The sequence below is a fragment of the Pinus tabuliformis genome, chromosome 6 (assembly GCF_031772625.1).
Source record: "Pinus tabuliformis cultivar Carrire ecotype Pingquan chromosome 6, CPIR1, whole genome shotgun sequence".
Classification (NCBI taxonomy): Eukaryota; Viridiplantae; Streptophyta; class Pinopsida; order Pinales; family Pinaceae; genus Pinus; species Pinus tabuliformis.
In genome coordinates this window covers 905336145-905349230 of record NC_142292.1, presented here as the reverse complement: position 1 = coordinate 905349230, position 13086 = coordinate 905336145, and positions in this window count along the sequence as shown.

Below are 13086 nucleotides of genomic sequence, written 5' to 3'. Positions count from 1 at the left end.
GATAGGGTGCATTTTTTTATTATTATTATATACTATAAAAATACTATTAGAATTACTAGATTTTACTCCATCATTCTATCAAGATATTGTAACTACAAACTCAAATTCCATATATAATAACTTAAGCAACAAAATTATCAAAAACGAGTTTCTTTTTTCTCACAACCAAAAGTTCAAAATGGGCTTTCCGCTCTCCATTCACAATTTCATAATGTTATTATGTCAATTAACTTTGTGATGAAGGTTGATACTACATGATTCAATAAAGATGTTGTAAACCAAACTTCATGTTCATATAGATAATATGGGAAACAAGATTTTTAAAGAGGAGTTTATATTTTTTGACAACTAAAAATTCAAAATAGGCTTTCGACATTTCGTTCATCTTTTTCTTAATGTTATAGTTCCAATTAATTTTGTGATGAAGGTAAACTTTGAAATATTTGTACGAAGTAACTTCCTCAAGGTTGTTATTGTCCTACACAAAAATTAGAGTAAGCCTATTTTTTTGGACTTAATTATGATAACATTGTTTTGTCATTGTTTACATACCCATTCCACAACAAAAATCATTAAGAATTCTTAATTTCTTTTCTAAATCAAAGAGATACCAAGCCATAAGAACAATCTTTATTTTCTAAACATGCCTCCTCACAAGCAAAAGTTCAAAATTCTGTTTCCACCCCCCATTCACAATTTCATATGTTATTGTTTCAATTAACTTTGTGAAGAAGGTTGATACTTCATGATTTGATAAAGATGCTATAAACCCAAACTTCATGTCCATATAGATAACATAAGCAACAAAATTATTAAAGAGGAGTTTATATGTTTTGACAATTAAAATTTCAAAATAGGCTTTCTACATTTCATTCATCCTTTTCTTAATGCTATAGTCCAATTAATTTTGTGATGAAGATAGAATTTGAGATATTTGTAAGAAGTGACACTTAAAAATAATGCTTGCAATAGAATATTGGCAGATTCGGTTTGTTGGTTGTTGGAGTTTGTTGAGAGATTTTCTCAACAATATTCTCCTATCCTAGGATCGGTTGGATCTAATATGCATAATATATCTATGATATATTTTGGTTTCAGATGTGTAATAGACAAATAATTTTGTGTGTGAGCATAATTTTGATTACTTTCTTCGTATTAGAGTCAGTTCAGCGCCTCTCTCATGAAAGGGGTTGGAAGATGTACTCATAGTTACTATGTGTTTTTCTAGAGTCATTGTTTGAGAGAGAATCATTATTGGAGGTGTTGAGCTGGGTGATAGCGCCATTGTCGGGATCAATTTCTTTATTTTTCCATTGGCATGTAGCTGTGGGGATGTAGCATGAAGCCAACAAGGAAGAGAGGATGATATCACTGGAATTATTTAGTGTGGAGACTGCATGTGAGATTTGAGGGCGTGAATCTGAGTGCAGGATCATTGAGGTAATGGTTCGACAAGGTGTCCTGTTGTCACAATGAGAAGAACGTCACAACTTTATGGACACTGAGAAGGAGCTACATGGAGTGAGGGGAGTTGTCATCCGAAACAATGTTACCTAGGGTGGATTGGAAAACACATTAATATTGTTTGTAACTCAAACATTAATAAGTAGTTTTCATACCTAGTAAGTTAAAATTCAACTACATATGATGAATAAAATTTATGGGGAATAGTAAATGATACCAAAACAACACCTGTTGATCTGCCACAATTAAGTATTTGGGAGAAAATAGAGGAGAGAGATAAGTCTATAATTAGATTTTCTCTCAGATTTCCAACTTCATCTCATTGATTTGAAGAAATTGTTTGCAAAAATATGGGAACATTTAAGTAAGACATTTGGGGAAAATGTGGTAAATGCAAAGTTCTCCTAAAAATTAAAACTTTTTAAACAAAATGCAGGAAGAGATATCATTGTCTACTCACATTAATGAACTCAAGTCTATTATGAATCAATTGGAAAAAATTGGTAACAAAATAGATGAAGAAGATGCAAAATCTATATTATTAAATACTTTGTCACAAATTATGATAATGATATTTTTACATTGAGTCAATTGTCCACAAGAACCTTATATGAAATGATAGTAGCTCTATTAGCAGAATAAAAAGGATGAAAGAAGGAGACTCAGAATTCAGTTTGCAAGTTGGAATGCCCCTATTTTCTAGAGGAAGGAAAACTAAAAGCAACAGTTGAATTGAATGCTTATACTACCGATGACATGGGCATACAACATTAAATTGAAAATCTTTGCTAAAGATATTTTGAATGGAAAACTCAAAGAGTTCGCTAAGATAGTCATTTCTGAAGATACATCAGATGTTGTCTCTGAAGAGTTAATAGATCCTGGCTGTAGTTATGAATTTACTGTCGAGCCTCTCAAATTTTTCTAGAACATAGTTATTTTAATTATGTCATATTTTGCATATGTTAATTGTAAGTTTGTATATGTATGACTGAGAGGTCAAGTTGTATGATTAAATTTTGAACACATTCAGTACCTAGATAGCTATCCTAGATAACTCCCAAATATAGCGAGCTATGGCCTCTGACATATGAGAGCATGTCCATAGAATTGTTCATTTACTTGGCTACTTTTTTTCTAACAATTACAGTGAGCTATGTAATTTGGCAGAATGAAGTGTGTCAATATTGCTAATTATTACTAGTACATAAACGATGGTTGAAGAAAATTGTACCTTAAATGAGTCAAGTGGGAATCTCAAAGATTGTGGTGGACAAAGAACGTGGTCCATGAGATTTCAGAGTGCATAGAAGTGCTAGTGAAGACCATATTAAACATAAATGACTTTTATGTAATTTGTAATTCTTATATTGATCTTCGCAATGTAAGTATTAAGGGAGGGGATTAGAAATAATACTTACAATAGTATATTGTAGATTTGGTTTGTTGGTTGTTGGAGTCTGTTGAGAGATTCTCCTATCTTAGAATCTATTGGATCTAATATGCACGATATATTTATGATGTATTCTGGTTTCAGATGTGTAAGAGACAAATAATTTTGTGTGTGAGTACAATTCTAATTACTTTATGTAACTTCCTCAAGGTTGTTATTGTCCTACAGAAAAATTAGTGTAAGCCTAATTTTTTTGACTTAATTACGATAATGTTGATTTGTCATTGATTACATTCCCATTCAACTACATAAATAATTGAGAATTCTTAATTTCTTTTCTAAATCAAAGAGCGTTTGATCATTGAGAGTGTGATCCGACCTTTAAGAAAATCAAAGAGACACCTAGCCATATGAACAATCTTTATTTTCTAAACAAACCTCTATTTTTCTATGTGGTTCACAAACCTAGAGATGACACCTAGCCATAAGAACAATCTTTATTTTTTAAACATGCCTCTATTTTTTCTAAACATGTCTCTAACTTTTTTTTTCTATGTGGTTCACATACCCCAGAGATCTACCTGAAAGGATATTGAACTCGTGACCTCTCAATAGAAAAAATTCTTTAACAACAAGAACTATACCAATTAAACTAACCCTCAAAGCTAACATGTCTCTAACTTACTAATATTATAAAAAAAAAAAACAACTATAAGAATCTTACATAACTCCTATATTACAAGTAACTTATTCACACAAATATCATCAACTTTTTAAAACTTGACAATAAAATCATTTTTATATAATTTTATCATAACAACTTTCAATTCAAAAAGAACATTCAACTCTTTTAATTTATCCAAAAAAAATTAATCCTAAACACCATATTAAAAATATTACTAAAACTAACTTGTTCCAAAATTTAATTCTAAACACCATTTTAAAAGTTTTTTCTAAAATCAACAAAGTAAGAGAAGAAATTAAAAAAAAAGGGAAGTGAATAGTGGAATGCAATATTAATTTTAAAAATAATTTAATTTTTAATTATTTTTTAATGGAATTATATGCGTATAGTTTTATTTTAATTACATATTTAGCAAGAGCATAGATAAAATATTTTGAAGTCTAAATTTTTTTAGAATGCAAAACCTGAAAAGAAATTTGCAATTCAAGAGATTTGGTCTCCTTTAAGGTATGATAAATCCATGGTTCAAATGGATCTCTTTATCTATCTATTTATATAGATATCATTTTTCATTATTTAAATTGTATTTTTCAATGCATAAATGGATTCAATGCCTTGAAAATCTCCTTGGCCAATTAGATTGCAATTCCAACAAAATTTCATACAAAATTGACAAAAAAAGATATACTTCAAATGAAAATGTAGAATAGTGAGAATACTTAAAAAAATTTAAACATAATATTTTAATTTTTTCAATTATTTTATATAATATATACATAACCCGGATGCGGGTGTTTATACCAGTCATTAAAATGCTATGCGCCACGATACCCTTGATACTGACGGATGGCAGGCCTCTGTACCTGGCAATCTGGGGGAACGGTATACAGTTAATGCTCAAGGTAAGTGAGCGCATTTTGGATCAGTTTCGAGAGAATGTCGCATTCAAGGCGAGCATGGCAGCTCTGACCTCGATGCGAACCAGTTTAATGAAGGAGCGTCATACTCCCGCGGAGGTCACCGTCTCTGTTCTTTATATGGCGAATTCCGGGCCAATTCAGGGTCACTGTTCTTCTGTCGATGCTTGGGGTGTAAGCAGGGATAATCCAGCACCCGGGGTTCAGGAGCTTGAACGTTATTTCGGGTCTCTGGTTCTGAGTACCATGCCTCGCAGCAGAGGCGTTCCGAGACGGGGAGGCAAGTCGGGTATTAGAGTCGGCCTTGCTCATGAAGATATGATGCCTGTTGCCCCAATTGCGTCGGCTCCCCCCTCATCTTCGAGCTCGGAGCAGGAAATCCTTGTTCCGCAAGGAACCTATCAAGCCTTCCGTCTCAGGTTCCCGAGCCAGCTTGTCAGGCCTGAGGTGGTGGTTAATTTCACTGTGTATATTTCTGAGGAGGAGCCCAGCGCCCCCATTTCGACTGCCCCTACCTCAACAAGTGCTCAGGACAGTGATATTTTACTGGGGGATATGAATGGTTTAGTCTACAAAGCGGACTGTCTCGAGGGTACTCAGGTCCATGATGTTCCGGTTCAGGTGGCCCTGGTTCAGGGAGAACAACCGTCTTCCAATCCTGCTATGGAGAAGGAGACGCTCATCGACCACTCTCAGCATGGCTTTGGCTGCCTTCATCTGGTCACTGACTCGCATGGAGAACCGATCCTTGATGAGGAAGGGTTTGTCACTTGGCTGGCCTCGCCCAGTCCGGAGAAAGAGGAGCAGCCAGCGTCGCCCAGCCATGCAGCCTAATCTTCATCGGGTGCATTTGCCAAGCCTTTTTGAACTTGTGTCGAAGTTAATGCAGCTATTTCATCCTGTTTGTATCAGTCTAATGTCTCAGTCTATTTCTTCCTGTCTGTTTCTATCTATTACAGTTATACTTCTATGCACTAGAGTCTGTCATGTCAAATGGTTTTGTCTAGTTATGACCCCTGATGGGTTTGCTAATTGCAGTCTAAGTCCAGTCAGTCAGAGAGTCAAGATACATCAAAACCATGGAGGGTTTTTTGTAAATCAGTTTGTTCGGATAGACAGTATGGTCCATGTTTTACTGTATGAGGACTGGCCTTGGCCTCCTCGGAAGGTCTGAATTCATGTACATATTTTTATTTTCTTAATATAGAACTAGTCTTTACTTAGAAAAAAAAAATATATATACATAGTTTTTTTTGTTTAACTATATATAGAGTTGATATTGGAATATTTTGCTTAATTAGTAATATTTTCTAAATGCCACATATTAATTTTATATTAAGGATTGAACCAATTATACATCTTGCTCTTATTATTTTTATGAGAAAGTAATTGAATTTGTTTAGTTTCAATTAATTTTTTTAGACATTGAAATGTTTTATTATAATTAACATTAACATATTTTTTTTTACTCTCCTTATAAACATATATATGATTTTTTTTTAAACTCTTTATAAACATATATATGAAATTTATATTGAAACACATTAGTTGATATAGATATTTAAACCATTTATTTAAGCTATTTGAAGTATTTTAAAAAGTATAAGAATTATACATTTTACCCACAATCAAAAGCGAAAATATAAGATATTTTTACTTTCAATTGCTTCACATGGCTGTCAAAATCATTTATGTGTGGCTATGAGAGTAAAATATTTTTACCATGTTTATTCATTTTTGTTTTTTTATTATGGCAAACATTGTTTTTCTTTTATTTAGATAATATTTTATTTTCATTTTAAAAGGGACACATATCAACTCCAAATTAAACATAGACAGAGTCACACATTCCATGTGTAGAATGCCTGCAATAAATTTTATTTAAAAAATAGCATAGTTTGGCTATTACATGTTTTTTTATATGTTTGGCTGCAATATTTTCATGTAGGTTTTATCCAAAATTGGGTGGGGATTTCATGGAATGGTAAATCCACGTTGTGCATTGTGTATTCAAAAACAATTTTAAATAATGAAAATACACAATCTCTCAAAAAAATTCATCAAATTCCAACTCCAAAATTTTTTTATCTTGCTTTAAGAAAATCAATACTCAATTTCTATTTATTTTAATATAATTTCAATTAATTAATTAATGTAATTTGCTAAGTATATTAACTTAAAACATTTATTATTATTATTATTATTATTATTATTCAATTTTAAGGTCACTAACAAGGGAGACTACCATATTGGTGTATGAGACCTTTTTGTTTGTGGGACAAAAGACCTACCTCCATCCAAAGTCACCATATTGGTATATGAGATCTCTTTATTTGTAAGACAAGAGACCCACCTCGACTCAAAAATTTGATAACTAAATTTACGAAAACATACATATTCGACCCCTCTAATTTTAAACTTGTGACTTTTTAGAAAAAACATATACTTTTAACCATAATCCGTGTATAAATCTCTTCTTATTATTTTAATTTAATATTATAAATATGAAGAGAATCAAAACCCGTTTTGATTTGGATGCGTCTATAAATCTCTTCTTATTATTTTAATTTAATATTATAAATATGAAGAGAATCAAAACCCGTTTTGATTTGGATGCGTCTATAAATCTCTTCTCATTATTTTAATTTAATAATATAAATATGAAGAGAATCAAAACCCGTTTTGATTTGGATGCGGGCAATAACACGGAGATCTCTTTATTGATATTTTAAACGTTGGGTTTAATATAAAACCTTGAATTTTAACATATGGAAAATTATTCAGAGTCATTGATTAATATTTATTCAGAGTCATTGATTAATATTTAATAATAAGAATCTCATTGTCAGTTACGGTGATTTCATGTGGACGAGGATCTTCTGTGGACTTTTTTGGCTTGAATTTTTTATTCCATTCCTGAATAATCATATTTTTCTTAAAGGAGAATAATCATATTTTTTATTATTATAAAATATTTTCTAAAAAGAAATAGTGAAATTATTTATTCAGGCATAAATATATTTCAAAGGTTGAAAACGTAATTAACATTTGTAGATAAAATATTCCACAAGTAAAATGACTTTTTTAGAATGCGTTATTGTTTAAAGCATGAAAATTATATATATATATATATATATATATATATAATTTTTGATTGTACTTAAATGAAAATGTCAAATAATGATTGGTTGACTTAACTATTATGTTGCTTCCATGAAAGTTCGCATGATTAATATATGACTGTAGTTAGGTGTATTCTGATTTGGAAAGTGACAGAGTAAAGATATATAATATTATGAGATCATTAAAGAAATTGTATTTATCAATGAATGGATTGTTGCTTAATTATTGTTGAATACATTATAAATATATTTAATAGAGTAGGAAATCATAACTAATAAATAAATAAATCTTTTAAATAATACTTTATAATTTTTTTAACTATCAAAGTCAATAATCACTACTTTAATATAAGTTATTAGAGTCTTTTATGACATTTCATGCATTACCAAATTACCCTCCCAAAAAACACTATTATGTTATGCAATTAATTATTATAAAGTCATTCTCCTTGCATGTTTCAAGGATTATTCTCTATTAACCGGTGTCTTTTATGACCTTTTTACTACTTTTAAAATGAACTAACTAGTTAGTGTGAGTAAATCTAAATGTTATTATAAACATAGGCATTTATAATAGCAATAAAAAACTATTTGGTAGTGCCCTAATATATTTTTTATATTTTAGATTGTTCATATAGTTCACTTTGGTAGTGCCCTAATATATTTTTTATATTTTAGATTGTTCATATAGTTCACATGTTCAGGCAGGTTTATGGTTTGGTTTTTTGTTTTTTTTTTTTTCCTTGGCATTTTATATGTATTGAAATAGTAATTTATTTTTATTTTTATTTTTATTTTTTAATTATGATTTTGAATTTTAAAATAGTATATGATTTAAGAAACTATAATATATTAATATTTAAATCATCAAAATCACGTAAAAAATTGTACGTGGTTGGGGCTAGATTAATTTTAACATGGTTATATTTTAGGTGTATTTTTTTATTATTTTATAGAACAATCTAATTATGGGAGCGATATTTGATTATAAATTTGTCCAATTTATTTGAGTGGACACACACACATATTTTATGTGTGGTTCATGGATATCGAAGATTGGTGATCACTACATCCATGGAAATTATTTGGGAAGATCCACCCAAAGAGATCACTTCTTTCTAGCTCATTAGTAGATCCTAACCCTAAGAGCATCGAGGAGATTTGACCCCTTGACCTTCCACTAGCAAGGTGATTTAGCGATAGGAACTTGATCAATTGAACAACCCTTGGGGCTTGGGTGGACACATATATATTAATTTAGAGTGTATTTTACTAATTAATAGAAACACCCCATCTTGGTTAGAATGCAACAAACAATAATTCCTTCTTCACAATACATTGTTGATTTCGTAATTCTGATAGCTTATGTGGATTCTGAGGCATCTATAAACCCCTGGATAATAGTTATAGATTAATGAAATTGCATCTTCTATGTGTTGGAATCACCATTTCAAATTTTATATAAAATCTATACTATAAGAAAAAAAACATTGAGCAAGTATTTTGAAATTAGCTAGATCACAAAATGAGGAAAGCATAAATAGGCCTAAGTTTCATCTCTGAGGTAAAGGGAAGATACTAAAAAAACCACAATATGATATTATCAATGAATAATTGGTATATTTATTACAAAGGATTTTATCATCTTATATACTATTTTTTATTAAGAAAATCATTTCCATTTGTGGGATAGTCTGCTTTGCACAAAAGTAAACATAAATATAACTTTAAGTTATAAAATTATTGTATTACAAATGTAAGTGTTATATCCAAACACCAACCCTTAAGGCCTATAGTACTAAAAAAACATAATGACAAAAGGAAAACACATATTGTTGAGCATAAAAATAACAAAAGTAATAAAAAATTAACATTATTTAAAAGCATCTTGATGTAGGAGCATCCTTGGGCTCATGCAATCAACATCAAGTATTTACTTTTAATATGCCTTTCATATTGTTTAATTACTTATGCTAGTGAAATAAATAAAGAGGCCACTATTAAAAATGCTACAAAAAATGTTAAAACGCAAATACCTAAAAGCTACACTGGGACAGCCAATAGAAAATTGACTAGAAACTATATTTAGGAATCCATACAGACAACTTAAGAGGAGGTGAAGAGTTAGAAAAAATGTTGGGCTACCATAAAATTGAAGCATCTAAGAGAAAATTATATATCTATTGAAATGTCAAATGAGAGGAGTTCCAACAGTTTGCAAGGAAGACGAGAAGAATTGGCTCCAGTCTATCATAAAGAAGAGTAGAGTGATGTCAGCTTATGTTAAGGGAAGTTTGAGATTGGCTACCATTCTAATCATATTGCTCCAAATATTTTGAATTGTGGAGAGACTAAGATTCTAGATTGTAGTCCACATGTTGAATTGACATATTATTCATTAGAGAGATAGATTCTCTATGTTTCCTTTTGTTTCCTATTATTTGCATTATTAATTCTAGCACATTTAGTTCCAAAGTAATTGCATATTGTGATTGCTTAAGTATTTTATTTCCATAGTTTGAAAATTATAAAACTTGTTTGGTGTATCACTTCTTTGAAACAATATTTAGACTAGGCAAAGCTCCATCAATTTACCTTATAGTCAACATAAAAGTGTAGCTCCTGAGATGAATTCTTACGCTCTCGAATTCCACCTCCCCAAACTCCTTAGTTACAAATATATTGAATTAATGGGCATTTATCGATGTTGAGCTATATCCACAATTGTCCGTCAAGTTGTTTCACGACACTTATCAAGGTATAACTCCCAAGATTCAAAAATTCTTTAACTATTAGAAAAACCATCCACGTTGGTTGCATGCATACTAAATCTCTTCCTATCTTCAAATTGTAAGATTCTTAAAATGCATAAAATACCCCTTATTTAGTAATATCATCACCATTATCAATATTCAGTGGAGCTCCAACAATGCTTGCATTAGCTACATCTAGTCTATCTTTGAATTTTCTCTTGAGAACTCCATTGGCTTAAAATCTATAGTCCTAGTGAACTGGCCAATTTTCTTGTGATATTAACATTTGTCTCCACAATTTCTTTAACTAATAAACTATGATTATTCCTTGATCATAATGTCATATTTGGTTGAGTATAAACTTTTGTATACCCTTTAATGGTTTTATTTTCTTTAAGTAAGAGAGTAGCAATCATATTTATACAATTCTAAAAGGAAGTTGACTTAGGATAATAATAAAAAAAATATTGTTTTATTTAGACGACATATTGGTAATAGAATAGCTTTGGAACCCTCATCAACTACCAAAACCTTGTATTTTGCTAGAACTCTAAGAGTATATATCTTAGATTTTTTATATGGCTAAACATAATAACCTGAAATCCCAAAATTGAATAACTTTAGAGAAAACTTTGCATTCATTGATTTTGCTCTAAATAACTTATTTATATTATCCTAAATTACTTTAGGTGATCTTACCATATCTATATGATGCAATTATGGGTCTAACAGAATAAGACCTATAATAGCTTTTACTTTATCATCTTATCATGTGAATTTCAATAATTTATTTGGATTTGTTGGTGATTTCTTAATCCTTTTTAAAATTCCCCAAAAGTTTTTGTTCATTAGTTGCATCTAGATTTTCCCTTTTTAAGTGTGGAAATTGAAGCCAACATATTTTTCTAATAGCATATCCATGTTAAACATTCTAATAAAAAAATATTGAAACTACTCTTTGTTAACAAACCCAAGTTAAATAACCAAAAATTATGTTGGTGTATAAATGTGTCTGGATGTGTAAAATTTACAAGAATAATCCATAAGTATTCACACTCACATAGACTTTGTGACTCTTAAACTACAAAAATTGTAAAAGTGTTGAAACTTTGTCTTTTAAAAACTCAAGACTCCTTGCCACATCTCTCCATGATTTTCAGACTATTAAAATTGTGCAAGTGTGAAAACTTTGTCTTTTAAACACTTAAAATGCATAACACAAATTCAAACACCTAAACTCTTCCCTTCTCTAATATCCTATTAGAGAAAGAACTACATCATTAAATAAAGAAAGTCTAAATAAAATTTAAATACATAACTACACTCAAAAAAATACTCACAATAACACAATTTTGTATTATTAATCAGTAATTAATACATCTAATATAAAAGAAAATTACCCTTCTTATATAATAAAACAATTTTGTATTAACAATTAATTTAACCTTCTTATATATCATTATTCTCTAAGCAAATCATTTACATTTATAGACGTTTAATAGGCCATTTTACACCAAAGTGAATAGGAACCTAACTTAAAATCGTAAAATTACTTTATTACAAATCTCTTTCTTATATCCTAACTATAAATGGTGCATCTTAGTCAAACCTCTAATATTTAATTAAACATAATATATTTCTATGGAGATGAATTCAACTAGCCAGCGTCTTCGTATGCATCCAACATTACTTTATTACAAATATAAATCTTATATCCTAACTATAAACGATGCATCTTAGTCAAACATCTAATATTTAATTAAATAGAAAATATTTCTATTGAGATGAACTCAAATAGCAAGCATCTTCATATGCATCAAACACTATTATGAGGCATTATAATGCCATGATAATGTTACGCCACTTCAAACTAAAACCATTATTGACCTAACCATGTTGCCTTACATTGTTTGGCTCTTATCGTTCCTTGAAATCTTAAATATACTCATAATTTTACTATAAGATCCTTAAACACCATACACAATTATTTTCAACAAAAAATCAACTTTTTAATTATATTTTACAAGTTTCATTAATATTTTTTTAATTAATACAATCACTCCTCTACATAACCTTGCATCCTATGTAATATTAATATAGCCTTATATAAAACAACCTTGTGCAAAATATATATATATAATATAGAAAATAAAGAATTATGATTATATTGAGGGAAGTTTGTGCTTTTCAAAATATTTAAATTAACTTAATATACTACAAATATTGATACTGCATTAATAATTAATATATATATTTTTAAATTATGATTTTGTTAATAAAAAAATTACATTTTTTCGAAATATTCAAATCTATTTAACATAATATATATGATTGAGAATACCTTAATTATTGATAGTTTTTTTAAAGAATTATAATTACATTTATGAGAAGTGTTACATATTTAATTCCCTCAATGACTATATAGAGGTTATGGGTACCCAATTTTTTTTTTCATTTTACTAGCGTGACAATAAGGTTTGATGTATCACTTTGTCACATATCTCTACTAAATTTATTCTAACCAAACTTGTAAAAATATGATTTTTATCTCATACATTTTGTCAAACACTTTACATGCAAATTTTTTTTCAAATTATTTGTAAATAACCAATTAAGTGGTCTTTTTCTTGTCGACATTTTGTTAAACATTTTGTATAACTAAAATAAGAGTCATTGCACTAATTCCATTTATAGCACACTAACTAAAATATACACTCAATCATGCAACTTTTGATTTGTCTTTGAAGTATTT